The sequence below is a fragment of the Lichenostomus cassidix genome, chromosome 20, assembly GCF_008360975.1.
Source record: "Lichenostomus cassidix isolate B80296 chromosome 20, HeHo_3.0, whole genome shotgun sequence".
In the NCBI taxonomy this organism is placed as follows: domain Eukaryota; kingdom Metazoa; phylum Chordata; class Aves; order Passeriformes; family Meliphagidae; genus Lichenostomus; species Lichenostomus cassidix.
This window is the reverse complement of record NC_139500.1, coordinates 13,909,893-13,934,460: the sequence shown is the minus strand read 5'-3', so window position 1 is coordinate 13,934,460 and position 24,568 is coordinate 13,909,893. Positions and strand designations below refer to the sequence as shown.

Genomic DNA, 24,568 nt, shown 5'->3' with positions numbered 1-24,568 from the left:
CTATGATGCAGCAATGGACCACATTTTCTTTCAGCCACTGTGAGCATTCTCCCTTATAAGTTACAGGGGCAATTTGCAAACACCTCCATGAATACAATAGAGACACAGGACAGAAAACACCAACTACTTAAGCAGAACATCACTCATAAGAATGATGTTTGAAGTCAGTTATAAAACTGCATATAAAGTAAACACCTAAAATACCATTGGAAGGCAAGTGATGTTTTTCACAGAATTAGGAATGCTTTTCTGCAAGTAGCTGGAAGACAAAGGCAGATGGCACTCTGTACCAAACACGCCTGCCCAAATTTTGTCAGATAAGGCCTAAGGAGGAAACTGACCTACTCACACTAGGTTCCATGTTCACCCAAACCCAGTTTTCTCTCCACAGATTTCCAGTGTCTGTTCTTGGTTCTGGCTGTTTGCAAGTTTCACTTTTCCTGCAAAAGCTCTGGTCTTTACTGCCTGAGATCTGCAAAAGCCCAGCAGACACATTCTCCCAAAGGTGCCTCTTGGACTTGTGAGATCCAAGCCACTGCCTTCATAAAAACCCAACAGAACTTATGTTTCCCTTTTTCTCCATCCTTCTTCCCCTCCCCTTCCTCATTCACCCCCACATCAATTCCTGTTAAAATCTGAGGGGTCAAAATCAGAAACCAAAGCTATCTACTGTGTGAACTGGACTGGGTAAACAACTTATACCAAAAAAAGGACAGTTTTTAGAAAGGTAAGCTGAATCTGCTTAGCTTTTGCTGCAGTATCTATCATGATTTAGGGTAAAATAGAAATTACTGATGTAAAAGAACTAGAAGCTGGATAATAGTAATAATAATATTTTTGAACTGATTTAGAGGGCCAGGGATTGGATAATGATTTACTAAAATATGCCAGCTGCGATCCATTTATTATTCAAGTAATGAATTTGTGCCTACCTGGTATCGGGGAGGATGGGGAGAGGAGAGCCAAATAATTGAGAAAAACCACCAAGTGTAACCGAGCATCCCGCCCTTGGATACCAGGACCGGTACGAGTTGGTTCTCAGGCTTGGATGTGGACCAAGGGAGCATGCACAAGGGAACAGGGTGAACAGTTCATCGTGATGAAGAGTATGGACCATGTCATAATTAATCATCGGGACCCTCGCCCACAATTAATCTGAGACACTGCGCTTGCACAGGCATATTTAAATGAACTTTGAACTCACTATAATACGAAGTGGGGATAGATAATGAATATGTATAGGGGCTTTGTCTAACTTTATGCATACGTAATCTGTAACCTAATATAAACCTAGTGAAGTGCTGCTGAGGGTGTGCATGCCTTTGGAGGGGCTACCCCCCATGCACCCCAGCTGGAATAAACATATACCTACTTCATAACTATCTGAGTTGTGGAGTCTATTCCATGCTTCAATCAGGTAAAAGTAATAATTTCTTTTTTTCTCACCCAAACTTCTCCAAGCCGAAGTCCATGGGTTAGATCAACTCAGAGTTCAGTTTTCATTAAGAAATAATAGTGTAAGTTAAGGTAGTTCCTATTAAGTGAAATTCAGTTTTGTACATTTGGGATACAGCAAATATTCACAAGCTTAAGACAGTTTCACATCGCATATCTTACAATGGAAATCCATGATCCCAAGGACGACCATTAACTAAGACATGCAGTTATTCTAAACAGACCCCTGAAGATGTTAAAACACGAAGATTTTACTTCTTTCGGAACTGAGGATCTCAACACAAGTGATTTAGTTCTAATACTCTAGTCCTGAATGAAGCTGAACCATCACATGGGTTTCATATTTAACCCCTCCATGTCTAGAAAGATTTGGTTACAGCAGATTAGTTCCTGATTTCATTTCCTAGAAACCAGCACGACATGAGGATGTACCACACCAAAGCAACAGTGAAGGCAAAGGCTGACTACACCAAAGTCTAAAACTAATTCCTTGAGTAAGACTTACTATGAGGAAATTTCTCAGAAGCCTGTTCACAGCCTCTTTTGCAGGTGAGGATAGCACAGCAGGAACATAGCAAGCCTTCTGTTTATGGGACCTAGATAGAATTGCAGAACCACATAATCTGGAAGAGATTTCTGGAGGAAAGATGTTGGAGATTAGGGAATTTTCCCCCATTTTGTTGCTAAGGGACAAAAACGACCGGGTACTTAAGAGAGACAAAAGAAGTTGCCAAACTCAGGGGAGGAGAGCACCTCGGTGCACTTCTCCTATCCGAGGGTTTCTCTGGGGGGAGGAGAATATCGTGAGAACTGGGCTGAGAAAAAGGAAGCTGAGGCAGCCGCTATCCCTTGCTCTCCCGGCTTCGAAGGAGGACAGTGGAGCTGCTGCCTGGGGGAGAGAATGCGCCGCCGCCACTGGAGCCCAGGCTCATCCTACTTTTTTTTCTCCTGCCGTGGGTGAACCTTTGCCCGTAAGAGCGGCCGTTGTACTGGGACTTTATTAACACCCTACCTCACCAAACAAAGGACCCTTCACCATCTGCTTGAGTGCCTCAGGGGAAACCCCGGGATCCTCGAGCCCTCTCCCCCTTCAAGGGAGTGTCCCTCTGGGCCCTGTTCGGGAGCCAGGCGGCCACTGCTCAGCCCCCGCTGTTTTTTCTGCTACTGCTCCAGGGTTTTTGCGACATTGTAACGCAGGACCCCGTACCTGCAGGAACACACTGCTATCTCTTGCTTGCTAGCCCGGGCGAGCCAGCTCTGGTGTTCCAGCTTGCTGTTCTGAGGTTCCTGCTACAGCCTGTCCAGCCACCCAGCCCGCCCGCCATTACGATGTAAGGGAGCCTCCCCTGAGCTCGCGCCACAGCGCCCCCTGCAGCCATGGGGGAATCATCGCACCTGCCCTGCCTGGCCGGGAGCCCAACAGCGCCCCTGCCGGCTGTGACTGTAACTGCACCAAGGGGAAGGTGCTTTGACAGCCGAGAGAAGGCACTTACTGGGTTTCTGGTTTTGTTTGCTGTTGCTTGTTTGCCTTGTTATAAATACTGGTAAAAAACTGTTATTCCTTTTCCCATATCTTTACCTGAAAACCCCTTGATTTTCAAAGTTACAATAATTCAGAGGGAAGGGGGGTCATATTCTCTATTCTAAGGGAGGTTCCCACCTGCCTTGGCAGACACCTGTCTTTCAAACCAAGACAAGAGATTACTCTCCAAGCAAGAGTAATTTCAAAGCTCAGTCCAGTTGTTCAGAGCCTTACAGTTTTGAAAATCTCTAAGGATATAGATTCTAGCATTACACACCATTTTCACTGCAAAAATAGTTTCCTTTTATTCAATGGTAATTTACCTTGCTGTAAATGGTATAAACAATGAGATTTTTAACCTGAAAATATCACAGACTAGAATAAAAAGAAAAATGAAAATCTGAAAGTATGTGTGGCTGCTACAGCCACATATCAGAACTATTTAAAAATTCCCTTTCTAAAATTTTCATAATGAATAAGGAGCTGGCTCAGATATTTCACATTAAAGGCATAGTTGGAGCAGAAATTAATCTCCTGGAAGATTTTTCAGGGCAGATGTTAATATGTCAAAATAAAAGGCTTAAAATTAAATTGATTGCCAACTCTAAAAAACGTTCAATACTTTTCCAAAAACGAACACGTGAAGAACTGCGCAGGATCTGAGTAGCGCATCATCCAGTCTGATACAGTTCAAGAGCAAATGTCTAGGATACAGCAAAAGTGGAGTGCCTGATGATAATCCCCCTTTGCCTATTCATCTGTGTGTACTTCAGGCAGCGCCTGTCTCTCTCAAGTCCTGTAGAAGCTTCTTCCCCAGTGCACCGAAATACTGCTATTCCTTGTAAACTCCGAAGTTACTTATTCTTAGGCTTTCTGCTGCAGAAAAACTGTAAGGCAATGTCGCCCATGAAATCTTGGTGCCTCTCTCTTTCCTTGAGTCACAAAAATTATCAAGACAGGGACCTATTATACACAGAATACTCTTTCATCCCAACGTTACCAAAAAACCCCAAAATATGCAATATAAAGTAACACACTCTAGAGATTATATCAAAGACTGACTCTTTCTGACAGCCCATTTGAACAGCTCGGAGCAGTTACAATTCCCTTTGTCCACATGCTCCAGAGAAGGAACTTCCCAATGCCCTCAGCAAATGGCAAGGGTTAGAAATACCAGCCTCAACCCTACAAAAAGCCTGACAATATCTTCTCTAAAGACAGGCTGGCTTGCCAACACTCACTGGAGAGAAATTATCAAATATTTTACTTGGTTTAGTATTTCCTTTCCGTAACATTACTTGCACATTTCACCTGTATTAACCTTGACGCAGAATTTAAGCTGATGCAGGCATCTCAGACATAAAATAAAAGTTCTATTACTTCTGGATTGATTTTATTCACTCCAACATTATTATTTTTTTCTCCCTTTCCAAGCTTCATTGCCGTATCCTTTTGGAAAATGGCAGGTGTATTACATACCCCATGTCCAGTATTGCAGTGTTACAGCTGTGGTATCTAAAAAAAATCCTCAGAAAATATTTAAAATGTTCTGAAGAAGGGTAATCATACCACAAGATGTAAGAAAGACATATTAGTCAGGTGAGTTGTTGTACTATCAGGCGCCAAACCCAATTGTAAAGAATATCATATTTGTTTAAGCCATCATGAGGGAATCAAAGTGTGGATACTCTTTTGAGCTTCATCCACAGCAATTTCAGCTAATGAGTTTTAGCTGACTAGTGGAGACATCTGAGAGCACCCACAGAGCACAGGACATTTAGTTACCTGTGAAACTTCAGTAATACTGAGGTTAATATAATATTAATAATTAATAATAATTAATTATAATAATAATATTATCAGATTATTCTGGATAATAATAACCCTTTAAAAGTAAAATGATAATAACCCACCTTACCACCAAACACTTCCTCACCACCTTAAGAGTCCAATTCAGTCTTGGGCACATCTGTGTCCTGCTCAGGAGCAAAGTGTCCCCAGGGAGATGCATGGTCCTTGAGACCATGTGCTCTCACAAGTGACTGTGAGGAGTTAGCTCAGCAATACCAGCAGACTCCACCACTTCTCTCCCTACTCTTTCAAACTCCAGATATCTCAAGGATTTGCAGATTGAGGTCATAGCTTTTATTTAATGAACTGGAAATAATGACAAGCTTCTGTGACCAGATGCCTTTCTGCAGGTCAGGAGCAGTTGCTAAACAGAACTCAAAAGCACAGTTCACTTGAGCAGTTTATGAGTTTAAGTATGTGAATCCTATCTTTACAATTCAGTATATAAATGTTTAGCAAGGTGCTACATTGACCTAAAATGGGAAGAAATTAATTGTCAATAAATATGCAAACACAACAGAGTGCAGGTAACAAACCACAAATAAATGTACCTGTAAACTAAAACCATGTCCAGTTTCCATGAATGTAAAACCTTCTGCTTTTCTAAATCCCATGGAGCAATCCCAAAACAATACTATTGAAGTGGTTGGTATTTTAACGTCATATTATTTCTGTAGCAGATGCAGCTGGAACTACCACCACAGTTAAGAAAATGCTACCATCCCAGCTTATGGTCAGACAAAGAGGGTACATTAGCTCTTGCTGCCCCAGAAGTTTTAATACTCTGGTCACAACCTCAAAACAGCAGACACAAGGCAAGGCTATATGTCCTGATCTGCAGGAACTGTATTTGACTTTACCGGGTATTTCTACTGTAATATTTTGTTGAGACAGTGCACTGATTATCCCAATGAAAACTGACCAGAGGGGCCATTTTAGCCTGCCAGGCTGCATATACCTACTCCATCATTTGAAAGGATTTCTCTTGTGAACAGAGCTCTAGAGCTAAGCTTACAAAGCCCCATGAACAGCATTCTGATGAAGTGTTAACTGCAGAATAAATCAGCTTAAATCTAGAGAATTGTTCCAACAGCTTAAAAACTCGATACCAAAGAGAAAGGAGGAGGTCCTGCTCCCTTTAGAAATACCTCACTTTGTTTTGAGCCTGCCACCCACTATTTCCATTTGGTGATCTTAGTCCTTTTACAAAAGGGGCAGGGAATAATGGGTTCACATACACGCCATGCTGCTAAGAGTGTGCTTCCATCATATCCTCTTCAAAGACATCTTTTTGAAACTGAAAAGCTTTGCTCTATTTATCATTCTTTACAAGGAACTCATTGCACACCATTGATCATTCATATAAACCTTTTCAGGATCTCTCCCAGTTTCACTGGGTCTTTGAGAGTGAAGGGACCAGAACTCACGCAGCACTCACAACACAGCTGCACTGTGAGCTTACACAGCACTATGTTTCCTTGTTCAATCACTATTATTTTTCCACAAGCATCTAACCTTCATTTGCTTTTCTAAACAATGAGATAATATTTTGATAGAACTGCCTATTATAAACCCCAGTTCTGTCGTTGACTGGTAAAGCAATTCAGAGCTCATCATTGTACACATACCGTGGGGGCTATTCTCCAGCTGCATTACTTCACTATGCTGAATTTAAAATGCTACTTTATCACTTAGTGCCACAGTATTTTTTTCATGTTTCCTCAAAGCTAACTTCCATTTATGATGATAATGTATGTTTGCTGATAAATATAAATTTGTCACCTGTCTTACATTTATTTTTCTAACTTTGACTTCTCTGTGCTTTTGGTTTCCACATCATTCTCTGGCAATGGTTAATATTGTGAAAACACTGTACAAAGTAAATCTTTCATCTGTCTGATTTATAGCTAAATTTTTACTGGATGTCCCAATAGTCCTCACGGTCTCAGAAATGCTGGTTATTCTTCACTCACCTCCTGCACCAGTCATCCGTTCATAAAGCTTTATTACTTCCCTTTGTCCTCCTAGAGGCTTCCTTCTGAGGTGCAAAGTCCTAAACCGTTTAACGTCTCCTTCTCTCTTCTCATTCCACACCTTTCCTCTCTTGTCACCTCTTTACCTTTTCTAGTTCTCTTATACTCAAAGAATTTGTCAGATTATGCTGATAATGAGCTCTGGTGTTGATTATTCCTACAATTTTACTGCTTTATAGGACTAGCTTTTACACTTCCTCAGGGAGATACATCAGAGTTTCTCTTTAGAAATGTGCCTTAATGATGCCACAAACCTTCATAAATATGCAGGTAACCTCTGACATAATGCCCTGCTTCCCTCACCATTCCCAGAGTTGGGAATTTCATTAAAATATTTTATTACATAATTTTAAATCTAAGAGGCTCACATGCTTCTCTGTTGACCTCAAGTCAACTTCAACTTTGATTTTTATTTTTTTATTAGCCCTTTTATATATATTTGCTCCATTTGTGTATGAGCTACACAAGGTTAGTACCTAGGAGCAGCAAAGAGAAAAGTGTCCATCCACTGCAGAGAAGTCCTACACTTCTCTCCTTGTTCAAGAGTTTTATGCAATGAAGGGTGCAGAGGGAATCATCACAGGCTCAGGCCTTATTTTCTTTTCAAAACAATGGCTTGATTTGATTTAGTTGAATAAGTTCATCACAATCTCTTTTTAGGCTGTACTCTTGGTCTTCTTGGACCCTTCAGGCAATGCTTTTTATTGTTGATATTATTCACTACATTGAAGTGAGAGATCAGTTTCTTTGCTCTGTCTGAATCTTCTGTCTAGCACAGGATAGCAATTTTTTCTCCACAATTCCTTCACCAGAGCACACACTGAGATTAAGCAGTCTTTTTCCTCCTGGGATCTTTCAAGTCAGCAAAGAATCACTTTGCATTTAATGAAGGGACCAACACTTTCTATTGCAGCCCAATACACCTGATACACTCCTGTTAAATATTCACCTCAGTTAGAGGTTAAATGTTTCAATTTTCCTTCAAATGAAGATGTGATCAGGGGAGAAACCAACAAAGAGGTAAAAGCTCCAGGGCTACTCCTCCTGCAATGCCTCTGCAGCCAGTTCAGAATAAAACAGAACCCTCCTCTCACCACCACTGATTGAAAGCTATTTTCTACCCTCTATAATGCAATCAGCAGTAGTAAAAGTCGTTGCTCTTCATCTATCCACTGCATGAGAAAGACAGCACAGCACTGCTCAACCAAGCTTCTTACCAGGTCAGTGGTGACTGTATTAATGCAGGGACTCAGAGGAAGAAGCAGCAGCTGTCAATGTTAAGATGTGACTGCTCATCCCTTAAAAATGAGGTGTATACAGGTGCACCAGCAAACTAAGGATGGAACTTTCTAATAGTTGCCCAGAAACCACCGCAGGCCTTGTCTGTTTGGCCAGACAAGAGGAAGAGATTCCCCTCCTAGTGCAACTGGACTCAGAAGCTCACAGGCACCAGAAGACGCTGCAAGGACACGTGCCCTGCTGCCCACCACCTGGCTCAGAGGACCTGTACCTCTGAGCCACGCAGATTATTGAACCCTGTTGTAGGGAAGCAAAGACCAAGGGCATGGAACAAGTCCCTTGATGGATAGCAAAGTGAGTGCCAGTCTTGAAAGCTGAGGTCCCAGACCCTGGAATCACTGCTGCTCCAGAAACCTTGAGGTTTTCTTAAAACCACAAAAGAAAATTTGAGTCTAGTGATTTAGGATAGGATAAAAATACTTCGGATTTCACGGAATGAAATGTTTAAAGATCAAGATTTAAAGTCTGTGAGCCTTTCCTTACTGAACATTTTGACAATATAAAGACTGTATCTGCTTAAGTCATTTTTAGGCCAACAAGGTGACTGATGATGGCTTCTACAGAAGCAGTTCATTTTAATGAGGAGACAGGATAAAAACAGCAGCATAAGTGCCATGTTTATAACCAATTCATAGCCCGGAACATTTGAAGGCTAGGGATTTGAGAAAACATTAATACAACAGATCAAGGAATGAAACTATTGAAAAGCAAGATATCTGCATTACAACACTTCTCAGTTCAGACAATTAATGTTCAGGTAACGAATTAAGCTTCCTGGTGCAATGTGTTTCAAGGCCTTTCAATTTCTTTCCCCAACAACTACTACCTACCAATGAGAAACAGCAGAGAGATTCATATTCTGGAAACCTCCCTAAATGGCTGAATAATACCTGCCTAAACAGTTCTTGTTTTATGAAAATTAAGGACTGACAGTATTTCTCCTGCCTTTATACACAGTCTTAAATTCATATTTATTATATCCATTACTATGAATTTCTTCAAAGCTTACTATACCATACAATGGACTTTATTCTATTTCTTATTTCTTCCTTCTTTTAAAGAGAGCACAGGCTTCTCTGGTTAATTGTTTTATTGCTTTTATTGTTAAGAAACTCCTGTCTTTATTAAAGGAAAATAAAACAAAGTCAAGGGGGGAAAAGCAGTTACCTGTTGTAAGGCCCAAAGAAAAACCTTCACTATTCTCTTACTACTGACAAAAAAAGTGAATGCCTCCTCCATCTGTCTGAGAAATCCTATGCAAAACAATTTCCAAAGCTGGAACTTGAAGACTGTCCTGTGCTTATTTTGCAACCTCAACATAACATTTTTTTAAACAAGTGAAAAAGAAGATGAAGTTTTTTTCCCAGACCAAACCAGCTCCTGAGGACACTGCCTGCAGCTCAGTCCCAAGCAACAGAAGCACTCAGCTCACTGTCCTTTCTTCCCAAAGGCTTCTTCTGCTCTGCCTCTCAGTGCTGCACATTCCCATCTGCTCTTCACTGCTGATGCTGGAATTCCCACAGAAATTCTGCTCCCTTCAGGATATCACAGTTAATTAAAAAAAAACAAAGAAGAAGAAAAGCAGAATGACAGACATTTTAGAGGTCACTGCACTGCCAAGAAAAACAGTGTTCGGTAAGGAAATATAATTTTCTAACACCTAGAACCACTGGCAAAAATAGAATGCATTCATGTGGAACAGGCCCAGGACCCCACTCCTAAGAAATCGGCTGGTGAGCTCTGTAAATCATTTTAGACATTTTTATACTGGAGTGAGTGCAGCATACATATAATTATTGCAGCCTAGAATTCCCCTTGAAAACACTTAATTTAGGCAATTACTACCAAACATTATAACAGAAGCCATTTCTCACAGTGTAAGCTCAATCACTATCCAAAGGGCCTGATGGGTTCCTTTTACTTGTGAAGCATCTGGAGTACAAATGTGACCCAGCAGCCCTGGTGCTGAAACTGTTGCTTCCCAGATCTCAAGAACTGCTCAAATACCTGCACACAAGACTGTCAGGCTACCTAAAATTTGGAAATTGTTGTCAACTTCCTATGCATTTACAAAGAATTAGTGAAGACAACATGGAAATACACATCACACAAAATGTATTAATTAATACTCAACATCAACAGGAAACAAACCAATCAACCAACCAAAACCAAACCAGCAAAAAAAAAAGGGGAAAAAAAAAAAAAAGTAAGTGGCACGAGAAGTCTCCATTACTGCCCTGGTATGACCACCTCTGGCCAGAGAGGGACCAGAAAGGTGGCATGACATTAAGATTGGAAAAGACCTCTCAGATCATTCAGTCCAATAATCAAAATACTAAATCTTAAAAAATCTTCCATTTACCACCCAAAATACAGATATGTCAGAAAGTAAGGGGGTGGGGGGCAGGAAGGGGAAGGGCGGCAAGGAAGACTGTGTTTGTTATCCCTGCACCTCCACCTCTATGCTCCCCAGCATGCCAACACAGAAGTTCAGAAGAACCAGGAAATCAGATCAGCAAAGATTTTTAACTTCTTTCCATGTCTGGGGTGGGAACTGAAACAGTGCCTGAGTGACAAGGAGTGCTGCAGTACAGTCAATCACTTTTTAAGAGAACACCTCTGAGTAACCATCACAGACCTGAGATGGCTCCTTCCCTTGGCACGCAGTCACAGAGACCAACACTCAGTCAGCAATTACTGTCACAAAAGAATCTGGTCACAGATCCTCTGACCACATGCAATACCTCCAGACAAGCACATATTCAAATACCAGGACAACAAAAATCAGCCTGGCTTTAAGTTTTTTTAAAGAGCTTCTCTAACTGCAAGCATCATACTTTGCAATTCAACATCAATAACTCTTTTGCATGTTGGAAACAGGAGAAATGCTCATGATTTCTACTTCCTAATATTGGAACTGCTGCCAAAGAGATCAGAGAAAAAGCTTTTGAGAGCAAAAGAGCTCACAAGTGGGGGGGTATTCCCTGAAGCTTGGCTGGCAGCAGGACAGACTTTGAGTTGTTTGGGGCATATAAGCAGAAGCTTAGAAAAACTTTATGATACCTTGAAATCACAGGCAACTTGTCTCCGGCTCCTGCCTCATGTGGTCAGCCCCACAACTGAGTCCAGGGGCAGGACAGCCATGTGCTCCAAGTCCATTTAAAACCAGCTACAAAGAGAGAAATTAAGTGTCCAAAAGGTATTGAATACCTTGGCAATGGTTCTGCTCAGTGTGGCCAAAAGAATATTTTAAACCTTTACTTTCTTATGGCAAGATGCCCATATGGCAGCATTTCCAGGCTGGGATACACCTGGATCTCTACAGCACACAGCCCATATTGCTGCTCCTCTCTGCAGTGCAGGCCTTGCTTTTCCTTCAACACGGCACTGGGAAAAAACAAAATGACACCTAAGCAGAGATGACCTGAACTACTTTATTAGCTCTTCTACACAAACAAAGCTACAGCCCCCTCTGTGCTTTTGTATTCACTCTGCTGAAAAAGTCCAGCCCTTTTGCATGTTAGACATTTACGCTGAAATCTTGACAATGACAGGTCAGTAACTGAAACATGTCACTTGAGAGCCCTAGATTACGCTGACTCCTCAGTTACAATAATTTAGTTCTATGGCACAGCAGCATGAATGAGCGCAGTGCCCGACACTAACAAGTCACATCACAGTCAGGAAGACAACCCAGCCTACAGCACAGCACTACAGGCTAACATAGGAGAGCCAAGGTCTCACCAAGGAGACATCCTGATGGACAATCTTGTAAGTAATAACTCCTTCCTTTTGTTTCTTACAACACCAGAGCAGCAGCTACAGCAGTTGCATTATATAGGCATTGCACAGTTTAAAATACTGAATAACAGTATCCTTTCTCTTAAACAATTGTCCTCGCTGGTGCACCAGTAGGATAGCAGCCCTGCAATCCTACAGTTCTCTCAACTCCAAAGTACTCCTGGACCCCCACAGGCACTGTGACCTCACAGCAGCATGACTATGCTCACCTGTGGGGAGGTGGAGCACAGAGGCCACTCACTGACAGGTGACCTTGCAAACTATTTAACAAATATGAATTAGCAGGAATACCTGTTGAGTGTTCCATCCACCAGAAGTAACAACAAAAAAAAAATCTCTTACTGATCCTTTTTTAATAATGAATGTTTCACATTAACTACTTAAAAATACCAGGAAAGAATAGTTTTATTCTTTGGCTGAGCTAATTCACATGAAGATTTTCATTGAGCCCTGTGCCTTTCTTTCTGTCAGCCCATGGATAAAGCCCAATTGTTTGTAAAATGAGAAAAAAAAAATCCCCTGGCTTTCCTGAGGACCAGATGATATGTATTTGATAACTTTTGCATCCAAGATAAAGGAAAATAGAAGTTTAGTTTGTAACAAGGGCCATTTCTTTCTTGAAAACCATATCAGAACGAACTGCATAAGCAAAACAGCAAATGTAGAATTCTTACACAATGGCTGAAAACATTTCTTTGTCAACTGAGCAGTGTATCCTTGCTGAAGACTTCCAGCACTGTTACATTAGTTCTCCACCACAGCAGACAAGCCAGGCAGCACTTGAGCTGGCAGCACAGAAAAGCAGACTTAAACCACACCCCAAGTCCCATCTTCTACTATCTGGACAAAGCACAAATCCAAACACAAGCCCTTCTTTTCCGATCCAAGTCATAAAACTATACATTTACGCAAATCAAGTTTTTCTTTCTGCCTATGTGAACGCAGAAATACCTCCACAACCTGAACCCCCCTCCCCTAGATTTTACTGGCTAAGTAACTTTCAAAACTACCACAGCTGAAAGAAACCATTAAAAACATAAGCACCTAACTTCAGTTTCCACACAAAGACAGTAAAAAGAAAATCCTCAGCAGAAAACTACTATGTGTGGCAACAGTACTGGAGAATCCTGGCAAATTTTCAAGAACAGACCTGAAAAACCAATTTAGTGAACAGAAATGTCATTAAAAATCCACATGCTTTGTATTTAGAAAACTTAAACGTACACAGACCTCAAGTAATTCTAAAATTTAAAAAAACTCTATAAGGGTATCAATAGCAAAATTTGTGAATTTCCAGTTATATATTGTTTAAGTATTTATGATGTTTATATATAAATTAGAATAAAGTCCATATATAGGATAAAAAGTATTGTTTGATCGCTATTAATTTATATAAATGCAATAAATCCCCTCCTTAATCACTGTCTTTGTTTCAGGAATTCCAGACGTTAACCCACGGTCAGACTGCATCCGCCACAGCCCAGGGAAACCACCCAAGAAGCAGTCCCCAAATCGACTGAATTAGTACCTAGGTGTAATTCATACACCAAGCCATGCTAATCTAACTACAGCATCAAATTTGTGACAATTTGAAATAGGAAGTGCATGCACAGACACAAGGCCTCAGTCTAGACTACAGTTCAGCCTGTAAGGTTGCAGCTTCAATCAGCAGCAGCAAGCACAGACATATGCAACTTACCTGACTGAACTGAATCTAATCAAATGCCCACATTTGTACACTGCCAGTAGAATCCCACTAAATCAGCGTTAATTTGTAATTTGTTGGGCTTGTTTCCAGTCTGAGCTGTTTGCAGGCTGGGCTCGCTGCAGGACACAGGAGTGCCAGAGGGGCACAGGACACACAGAGCCTCTCCTTGAGCAGCGTTCTTGGCAGACGGAACTGCAGCACAGACAACATCTGGAGAACTTCAGAAAACTCTGAGTGGGAAAGCCCTCACCTTGACTAACAACCAGAAGACCCTAGAGGGTGGGCATAAATGGTCAATTTTCCCAGGGAGGGAGACTGCAAGGAGCCTTTTGCAGCACTCTGCTATACACTGTATTCATAAACAGTCTGGAAAAAGGTGAAAGGAGCAGAGTGAAAGTCTCCTGAGCATACAAGCTATTCGGAGTGCAAAGAGAAAGGCTGGCTGAAGATCTGCAGAAAAACCCTCTGAGAGTTATAATGGAGAAATAAAATAACAGCTGAAATTCAGTGCAAATAAAGTAGCAGTCTGCAGATAAACAGTCCTTATTTCACATATAGAGTGGTGTGCTCCAAACTGATCATTAACATTCAGAAAATCTTGCTGGAGTCACAACAGACTGATTAAAACATCAGCTCAAAGTCATTCAACGCATGAAAAAAATCATGTTAGAAAATTATTAGTAATAAAACCACTACATAAAAATATAGAATGGCTGCATCTTAAATCCTGGATGCGGCACCTGCTCTCTCCTTTCAAGAGGTCATAATGGAAGGGAAAATATTTTTTAAAAGGAAACAAGGTTTGAAAAGAAGAATGAGGAATAATCAATCAGGCTAGGATTATTCTGCCTGGAAACAGAGACTGCTGCAGTGACACATGACAGAAACCTGTAAAATCATCAGTTGCATGGAGAAGGTAAATCGAGATCAGTTCTTCAATGTGTCCAAACAATACAACATCTAAGAGACAGGAAATGAAGCCAGCAGCTGTCAAGTTCAAAATAAAACGAACAGACGTAGTCAAGCACCTACAAGGTGATTCTGTGCTCAGGAAAATCTCCCCTGGGATGTGGCAGTGCCATACATTTAAGTGGATGGGAGATAGGCTAGTTCACAGAAGAAAAATGCATCAATCATGAACAAAATAAAAGCAAACAACATCTGCCTCTTGACATCCTACAGATGACAACAGACAAGAGGGCCATCAGGCAAAGGTTTGTATTATACATCCTGACCTTACTCTTTTCTCTTTTTGGTCACTGTTAGGATAGAACAGTGTTCTTACAGCACAAAAATCAATTATGTCTCGGGCACTCCTCAGCCCTTTTTGAACTCACTCAATTTGCTTACCCGGCAAAAGCTGATCTTCTGGGGAGATAAGGAAACAGAGGCACTGGATTAGTGCTCTGATTATTCAGCAAACTGAACTGGATCAGAAAACCTCCAGTAAATGCTGAAGGTGGTACAAGAGAGGGCAAGAATAGGACCAGCCCTTTTGCATGGCAGCGAGTCTTCAGATCAGTTTAAGGCATAACACACAGCTTCATCACCAAAACACAGATGAAAATGAAGCAGCTGACTGCCTATCTCCTCTGTTCAAACACACAGCTAAAAGCCGCAATTCCAGCTCTTGTAGGGACCAGTTTCACATCTTTAGTTCGTCTGGTAACTACAAAGAGAGTCTGGGTTATACACAATTGAATAATAAAGGTTACTTTAAAATTAAACATAACATTTATAACCTCGACTCTTTTTATATTATGTAAAATAAGGAAAACCCCTTTGGGGAACTAGGCATGCTATAAATACAGAAATGCATCCAAGTCTGGGAAGAACAATAGCCAAAAGAAAACAGAGCTATTCCTTCCATGCTTCCTACAGCACCTGTTGTATTATGGTAATAAATGGTAATATACCAGTTATAGAAGACAAGGGGATATGACCAGATAGAAAACGGTGAGTGATCAGTAAGGTCATTGAAGATCCAGCAAATCCCATTTACAATTCAGAATTTACAAGAACAGAACTGAAGACTAAGTGAGATTATTGAAGTCTCTCATCAACTCTCCTTTGCACAGGAGAAGGCACAGTTGCCCAACCCTTTCCACAGCAGGACCAAATCACAACTGCTCTGCTTAATAACTGACCTGACTGGGGAGAACACGGAGAATTCCCAGGGAAAAGCAACACAGGTTTTTATTATTCCTCCCAAAGCACATTCACACGAACATGAAACCAACCCAGAAGCACTGAGACACCTGTCAGTCTACAACACTACACAGGGAAAGAGTACCAACCCCCTCCTCTGCTTGCCTGGAACCATTGCAGTTAAACCAGCTGGGAATATTCACGGACAGAAATAGCCTGAGCCAGCGCTGCACAGAGCCCAGCATGGCTTAAGCAGCATGGACATAATTACTTGTATCTAAGACACAGCTGACATGATGAGCACAAGATAAGCCCTACTCGGGGAGGGTTATGGTGTTAGCACTGCCTATGGAAACAGAACTGAGGGTTTGGCTTCACCGTTTTCCAGGAAGCAACAGTGATGGCGATCCAGCTAAGCTACTGTTTGTCAGAATGACAATTAAGTAATCAAAAATTAAAATCCCTAGTGTCTTCTTACACATAAACAACAACCCCCCCAAAAATTTAAAGCTGATTTGCTGTCTCTTTTTAAAAAATCTTTGTCCTTAAACTATACTATGACAACAACCTTTGTGCTTCTTACTGAAATACTACTTTGCTGTAATGTTTTCCTTGAGCATGCAACAGAGGAATGTTGAAGAAAGTGTCCCAGAAGTATCTTTAAAAAAATTTCCAAGTGTATCTTTAAGGAACTAAAATACATGTACATAATAAAGCATCTAAAATCTAAAGGTACCACTACACTTACACTTTCCAATGAACAACACTGAAGACTGTCATGCATGACCAATGTGAAATATAAGCTGCAAACAGGAGCACTGGAGGGTTTCTGAAGGTGATCTGAGATTAGAAAAATGCAAATCAAACACATTTATTAATTTCAATTAATTTTTAACCTCGGATACAAAAGGAGTAGCTAAGAATATAGTTAAAGCCTCCAATAATGCTGCTTCCAGCAGTTGTATAATTTAAATTGTGTAACATTGTTTAATTTTCATTGTTTAACATTTTCAGCTTCTACCTTTGCAAACATCTCTATACAAGGCACTTGAAGCTGCTGCCCTAAGACAAGGTGCCTTCTGTACCACACAAGATTTTGGATTTCAAAATCTCAAACAAATAATTTGAATTGGAAGTCACTGCCTATCTTGAGCCCCCTCAACAATCCCCAGTCCAGTGGCCAATAATCCAGATGAATCCTCCTGATCCCCTTGCTTCTTCAGGGCTCTACCCCCAGCCCACTAAGTGAGATATCTGGTAAACTCTGCTCACCTAGCCCAAGGAAATTAATCATGCTAGAAAACCTTCATGCTAGTTTTAAATTGAGCTCCCTGACTTAACATCACTTTTCTGCTTTTCCACACAGACTGATACACTGATGCAAAACATGGTTTGTCAGGCTCCATCATTTGGAAGACTGCTGTTTCTACAGACAAGGCAAGGCAGAAACTAAAGCAATGAGCCTCCAAGTCCTCTGGAACACGGGAGACTCACAAGCATGCCTGACAGATAGCAGAAGCAGATTCTTCATGGAACCATATAATGGGCTGGGTTGGGAGAGACCTTAAAGCTCCCCCAGTTCCAATCATGGGCAGGGACACCTTCCACTAGACCAGGCTGCTCCAAGGCCTGCCCAATCTGGCCGTGAATATTTCCAGGGATGAAGCCTTCTTCTCCACTTCTCCACTTTAATCCCCATCTTCTCGTCGCCGTAGTATTAAAGCACAAAATCTCTTTTGAGTTTCCCAGACACAACCCCCTGATCCTTACCACACAGTCGCTATTCTCAGGAGCAAACATGCATGTGACCAAGTCACAACCTCACAGCAACTCCTGCTGTTGACTGCACCTTATCATGACATGATCGCATACCGGCTCCAACCTCCTTGGACTTGAAAGAACGGCACAGACCCCAATTAGCAACACAATCCCCTGAGGCAGTGCCGTGAGCCACAAGCCCTCAACCTCCTAACACCTCCCGGCAGCCAGGACAGGGCTGACAGCCTTGCTTGTTTTGTAACATCCCATCTTCTGCACTGCACTTTATAATGATGCTCTTTAAGATAGCAGAAGCATCTGATTTTGTTAAAATGCTTTGAATTACTCCTTGTGACTTTAACTGCAAAATATTTATTAAATAGAAAAAGGAGACATGATGATTCAAGTCAACAAAAATTTTTAAAAGCTATTCCCTTCCCCTTCATATTCCGACAATGCTGGGCCAAATTAAAGATAAACACCCCGTTTGCGTTGTGCGAAGTAAATAATACAAACGAGAATTCTGAGATCTGAATACCAGAAAGAAAAGCTATCAATGAGAGCAAGCAGAACGCCCGCCGCACTCCCGTCCGTTATTTACATGAAAAAACCCATCTCCGCAATAACCCCGGGCACTTCCGAGGCGTTTCCCCCGCTCCCAGCGCAGCCCGGTGTGACGAGGATCATTTCCCACTCCCAGCGGGGGGAGCGGGTCTCTCCGCCGGCGCCTCACAGCGGAGCAGAGCTGCACTGAGTCCCCTCTCAGCGATGCCTCTCGGCAGGGGACGGCGACGGCACCGACCCCCCTCGCGATGAAACCACCTCCGACGGCGCCGTGGCCGGGGCGCGGCGGGACACAAGGTGCCCGCGGGCGCGGCTGCCACTGACCCCGGCCCGCCCGCCGCCGTCGCGCGGCACCTGCTGCCCAGGCGCAGAGGCGCATCCCGGAGCCGCAGCGGTTCCTCGGCGTCCCGCGGGCGACACGGGAGTCCCGCGGGGCCGGCCCGAGGCTCACCTGGACCGCGGTACCTCCGCACTCCGCCCGCCGCGGCACGGAGCGCTCTGCGCCTGCGTAGGGCCGCCCATGCGCGGTGTCGGGACTACAAACAACATGGCACCGCCCCCCGCCGCTCTCGGGCAAGGGCTTCTCGCAGCCTCCCCGTCCCGCCGGCAGATGGCGCCGCCTCCCTACGGGCGCCGCGCCGTGTGGGCGCCGCGCTGGGGCGGGGCTGGTGTTGGCGTGGCTCGGCAGGGTGGCCTTTGCCGGGCGTGGCTGTTCCTGTGTCCGCGCTCCCGGGCCGCAGCTAAACCCCATCTCACAGCGGGCTCACTGGCTGTCTGGCGTCTCGGGCAGCCCACCGCGGAGGGCGTGTGCTATTCCCCACCATTTCTTCTCTTTTCCGCTCTCCGGGAACGTCTCCAAGTGGAAGCACTCGCTTCCTGGGGTTGTGTGGCATCCTCGGCGCCTCTCGCCTTACCGTCGGTAGGGCCCTATCCTAAACATTTAGGGACGAGGTATTTCCCAAAACTAACCCGTGCCCTGGTTTCTGGTGCCACCCTGTGGTCCTGTGAAATGCTTTTAACTCGGGTATTCAATAACCAAAGGCTGAATAGCGATAGAGTAGGCAAGACAGGGCTGAGGCGTGTGTACATAAATCATTCTTGAGCATGTTCCCAGTAAGACTGAGGTGGGAGTCGGCCTTTTCTCCCAGGGAACAAGTGACAGGATAAGAAGAGATGGCCTCAAGTTATGCCACGAGAAGTTTTGATTGGATATTAGGGAGAATTTCTTCACTGAAAGAATGGTCACACATTGGAACCTGCTGCCCTAGGGCAGTGGTGGAGTCACTGCCACTGGAAGAGTTCAAAACGTGTGGCTGTGGCATTTGGGGACATGGTTTAGAGGTGATCAGGGTGGCACTGGGTTAATGATAGCCTAAGATGGATTTTCCAAACTTAATGATTCTATAATTAGAAAAGAAGGAGCACTGAACACAGCACGTAGATGGGTGGAAGTTTCAGGTGCAGCTGGTCAGGGCCACTAAAGTCTACTTCTGCTCCATGGACCCAAGAAGTACCTCACACCTGGAACTGACAGATTTCCCTTTTGCCATTCCATCCTGCTGCCCTTCAACAAGTCTTGAAGGAGACAGCAGTTCAGGCAAACCACACCGGCTGTACTGACTGTGCCTCTCTATGATGACCAGAATTTTCTTTGTGATCCCTCTTGAGAAAGGAGTGGTCAAATAGATAACCCAAATCTATTTACATTTCAACCATTCTTATTTCTTTGATCTTTTGCCCCTTCTGCCAGCACAGTGCCCGTCCAGGGCTGAAGGCTGATAACAGTTCTGGCCTTGTGGATTCTCTGAATCTTACTAAGATAAAAGGGGGCAAAAGGAATCCATTTGAAGCCAGCACAAGAAATCGCTAATAATATTAATGACTTACGAGAAGTAATTTTTATAACCACTCCTATCGTGGGGAATGTGATGAATATTCATGAATTTTACCTATAACACTGTCTTTGGAGGTACCGAGGTATGTGTGTTTGTGGAATGAACTCCCCACACCCAGTGCACCGAATAAAGCAAATACCCACTTCTTTGTTTCTGAAGTGTCTCTGGGCTCGACTGGGGCAAATCACTCTTCAGAAGTGTTCGGTAAGTGATCACTAGGTACAAGCCAGCCCCTGAACTTGTTGGCTAAGATGGCCCCATGGTGGACCTGAGTGTACCCATAGAGGCCTGAATAGCCCTGACCAAACTCACTTGGGAGCCCCATTCCCCATCATCCCAGTGCCCTCCTCCCTGCCTCAGTTACAGGAAGGTGCTTGTCTCCATCTGTGCCTTCTCAGCTTGGCTCTGGATGGACCTTTGATTTTAAGTAGCTTGTTCCTCGGGCAGACTCCTACACTGTGTATTACACACCACCAACCTTATCCTAATTGAACAATTGTGAGAAACAATTGTCTCACTACTTAAATTTTGAAAGAGTTTATTCATTCAATTTCTGAGTACAAATAACGATAAGAGGCTTAGAATGGCACAAAGCAAAGTGCAGCGATGGGTGCTTATCCACCAATGGGGATAGCCAGAGGCACCCCATCAGGCTAGGGGATTCCATTTTTATGACTCCCTAACCCCGTCTCCTTCAGGTGCTCCAATTGGCTCGTTGTCTTCTGATGGATTGGCTGCTTGCCCCGCCCTCTTCTGTCCTACACACGGTTGGTACTGCCTCCACCCAGTGTGTAAGATGATCCACAATCACTAATAAATATTTCCACCGTTGTATTTGGGGCAATTCAGTAAAAGTCTCATGGCTATCTCTAAACCTCCAAGTATGGTTTTTCTCATCACTTTTCTATTAACCTTTTGGCACACCAAACACCCTTCAGTTACCCATTTTGCCAATTTGTGCACCCCTACACATCCAAAAGTCCTTAAAAACTAATCACAAAGGGCTTGTGAGCCCTAATGTGTACTTCGATGTAAACCTTCTAATACCTCTCGAGTCAATGCCTTATTTAACATCTGCTTTCCATCTGGAAGTTTCCATCGACCTTGCTGGTCTTTCTCCCCTCCCAGTGACCTTATCACTTCTTCCTCAGCCTTACTGAAAATGGGGACCTCTTTTTCTTCTTCATCCCTTCTGACCACCATTACCTTTTCTACTCCTTCTTCTGTAGCCTCCTTTGCCTCCCTATCTGCTAGACGATTCCCTCTCGCATCTAATGACATTCCTGCTTGATGACCTTTTACTTATACCACTGCAATTTCTCTTTGTTTCTTTAAAGCTTCTAAAATTTCTAAAATTAACCGTTTATGTATTAAGCCTTTACCTTTAGGGTTTAACTGTCTCCTCTCCTCCCAAATTTTTCAAAGGTATTGACAACTCCATAGGCATATCTAGAGTCGGTGTATAAGGTTCCAGTGCTGTTAGCTAATATTTCCAATCCCCTTTTTAATGCATACAGCTCACAACATTGAGCTGACCAATTTGATGGGAGCTTCCCTCTCTCAATTACCTTTAACTTGATGCCATCTATCAGGGCATATCCAGAACATTGTTTCCCCATTATACACCTAGCAGATCTGTCCACAAAGATCTCTTCTCCTCCGGGAATAGGGTAGTCTGTTAGGTCCTCCCTCACTTTTGTCTGCAGATCGACTACTTCTAAACAGTCATGTAACAATTCTTGTTGAGGGGGTCCATACAAAAATTGAGTGTGATTGCTGTTTCCATCGGTAACCAGGACTAAATGGCCAGACTGGATTAGGATAGTTTCATATTTCAATATGCGGGAGTCCGTCAGTCATTGAGCAGCTCTCTGGCTCAATATATTTCTCACTGCATGTGGGGTGTGCACCTTCAGCTTTCCCCTGAATATTAGTTTTTGGCTTTCCTCAATTAACACAGCTGTGGCTGCCACTGCTTGTACACAGGTGGGCCAACCTCGGGTAATAGGGTCCAGTAACTTAGAAAGGAAGGCTACTGGTTTCCGAATTCCCCCCAGTCTTGAGCTAACACCCCATATGCTACTCCTTTGTCAACATTTACATATAAATCAAAAGGCTTTTCTATTGATGGTAGACTCAAAATAGGTGTGGTTGATAATTTAAACTTCAGTTTTTTCCAATTTTTCATCATCTTGCTCACTTCATTTTACCAGTTCTCTTAGCTTTTCATAAAGAAATTTTACTATTTGAGTGTAACACACTCCCTACGTACCCTACCAATACAAGTTCTTTCTGCCCCGGTATCAACCAAAAACTCCTAATTTTCCTCCTGGGGACCAACTTGTAAATTTGTCAAGGGCTCCATGTAGTACTCATGCCCCAGGAGGTAAAGCCCCTAACACCCCTAATCTTCAGGTGTTCCCACCTGAATTTCCTAGAATGTCCTTTGGTCTTTAAGTCATTGTTCACAATTTTTCTGGTGATGGCCTTCTTGACCACAATAAAAGCAGTTTCCCCGTACTGGTCTATCTTGGCTCCACTGTCTCACCCTTGGATTCCCTCCTTTTCTTCTTGTATCAGCAGTGTGCTCCTGTGGTTTATTCCCTTCCCTCACTGCTGCTGCCATTATTTTTGCTTTTGTTCTCATTTTTTTCCTCATGTCTCCTCACAAAGGCCTTTTGTGCTTCTCGCAACAAACCATCTAGCTCTCTCTCTTGCCAGCCTTCCAACTTTTCTAACTTTTTACGAATATCTGGCCACACACGAGTGACAAAATGAACCTTCAATGATGTTTGGCCTGCTACACTGTCCAGATTTGGGCCTAAGAACTGATCAAATTTTTAAAGGCTCTTACCTCTGAAGAGGTTAGTGGGGCATTTGATGTTACTCCCTGCGGGGAGATGGCAGGACCTGGCAGCCAACCAAATCGAGGTCCCTGGGGCGCGTATCTCCACCGAGTTCGGGGCAGCCCCTGGGGAGCGCTCAGCATGGCGTGAGTCTCCGGCCACATAAATTCAGCAGGAAACGCAGTGGGACGAAAGAACGAACTGGACCCATCTCCGTTCTGCCAGGGAAGTTTATTTGGGGTCCTTAGGTGAGGGTTGCAGGGGAGGAAAGAGGGGGAGGAAAACGGGGGTAGGTCAGAGGGCTGACAGCTCAAAGATGGAGACCCCGAACTGACGCAGGCATCGGCTTATAAGGGAAGAGAAGGGGGCGGGGCTTGCTCCCCCAGAGCCAGTCCCGGGAGGTCTGAAGGCAAGACAGGTGAGGGAACACACCAATAAATTTCGGATACAGCAGGATGCATATTTCAAAAAGAACCAATACCATACAGGGCAGGGGAACAAAGGGAAGCTACATGGTATCCTAAAAAACCACATTGCTACAGGCATTAACAAAACCTACCCCCCCTTGAGCTCCCCCCAGTGGTACCTCCCACAATGGGAACAAGCAAATCTTCCTTTCTCCTTCACCTTCCTGCTTGAGAGCTAGTTTTTCCTGAGTATTTGCATAAGGTCCCTCATGCAATAAACTAGGGCCAGATGATCCAGATGGTTCATCCAAGAGCCAGATGGTTCATCCAAGGAACAGGTTGTCCTTGAGGTAGAGGGAATAATTGGATCAGGGTAATTGGGTGACCCCACTGGAATTGGAGAGGCAGTAGGGGTAACTGGTCTAGGGGGAATAGGGGCCACTGGAGGTACTGGGCCTGCTGGGATAGGGGACCACAGGGGAGGTAACACATCTAAGGGGTTCCATACATTCTTCCCCCTCTCCTTAGCCTGTATTTTCTTATTAGCTTCTGATAACTTAAATGCTTTAGCACTAGTGGTCTTAGTGGCATTACCAACCCAGCACGCTGCATATTTACTCTCTTCAGGGTCAAAGGATTCTCTTTTCTTTACAAAAGTATTCAAGGCTTAGCAAATCCAATTTTCTGAGGACCCATACCTGGGCCAGTAGGTATACTCAGACCTTATTTCTTCTGTTGTCTGTTCTATCATACTTGATTTAACTCCTTGGTAGTAGGGTCCTTCTCCCAGTTTGCCGATTTAATCCCCAGAGGGCTATCTGGTGGTATGTGGATATTGGTGTTCTTGTTTTCTCCCTTATCTGATTGCATCTTGCTCCCCCCAGTCCCATTTTCGAGCTGGTTACTTCACAACAATTCAAAATGGCGTCTCCTGCCAAAAAAATTCAAAACCGGCGCTCCCGCCGAAAAATTCAAAAGCGGGGCTGCCCACCAAAATAATTCAAAAGCGGCACCTCTCGCTCTTCCCCGGCCGCCGCCCGCCATGGGGAAGCGCCTGGTGAAGCGGCCCTGGCCAAAGGACAAGCTGGGTTCCCAGCGGCTTGCTCTGGGAGCAGGGAGCTCTCAGACAGCCGCCCACACAAGGGGAGCCCGGTGGAGAGGCGTCTGCTCTCTCTCGGCACCCCGGAGCTGCCTCTCGCTGGCACACACACAGAAACAGTTTTGATTTCACCGACACTCACACACACAGCAACAGCCTCAATCCTCCCGGCACACACACAC

The 24,568-nt window shown here is 43.6% G+C and overlaps 1 protein-coding gene across 4 annotated transcripts in view; it reads right to left on the bottom strand.

The window, feature by feature from the left end:
* Positions 1-18,725, bottom strand: part of NDRG3 (NDRG family member 3) — a 60,691-nt gene extending 41,966 nt beyond the window's left edge. For 3 of the 4 annotated variants that reach the window (XM_085079307.1, XM_085079311.1, XM_085079312.1), the window contains exon 1: positions 18,591-18,725. The gene's annotated coding sequence lies outside the window, so the exon portion shown is untranslated. The remainder of the gene's footprint in view (positions 1-18,590) is intronic. The other variant, XM_085079313.1, reaches the window with a different exon arrangement.
* Positions 18,726-24,568: the final 5,843 nt, after the last annotated feature.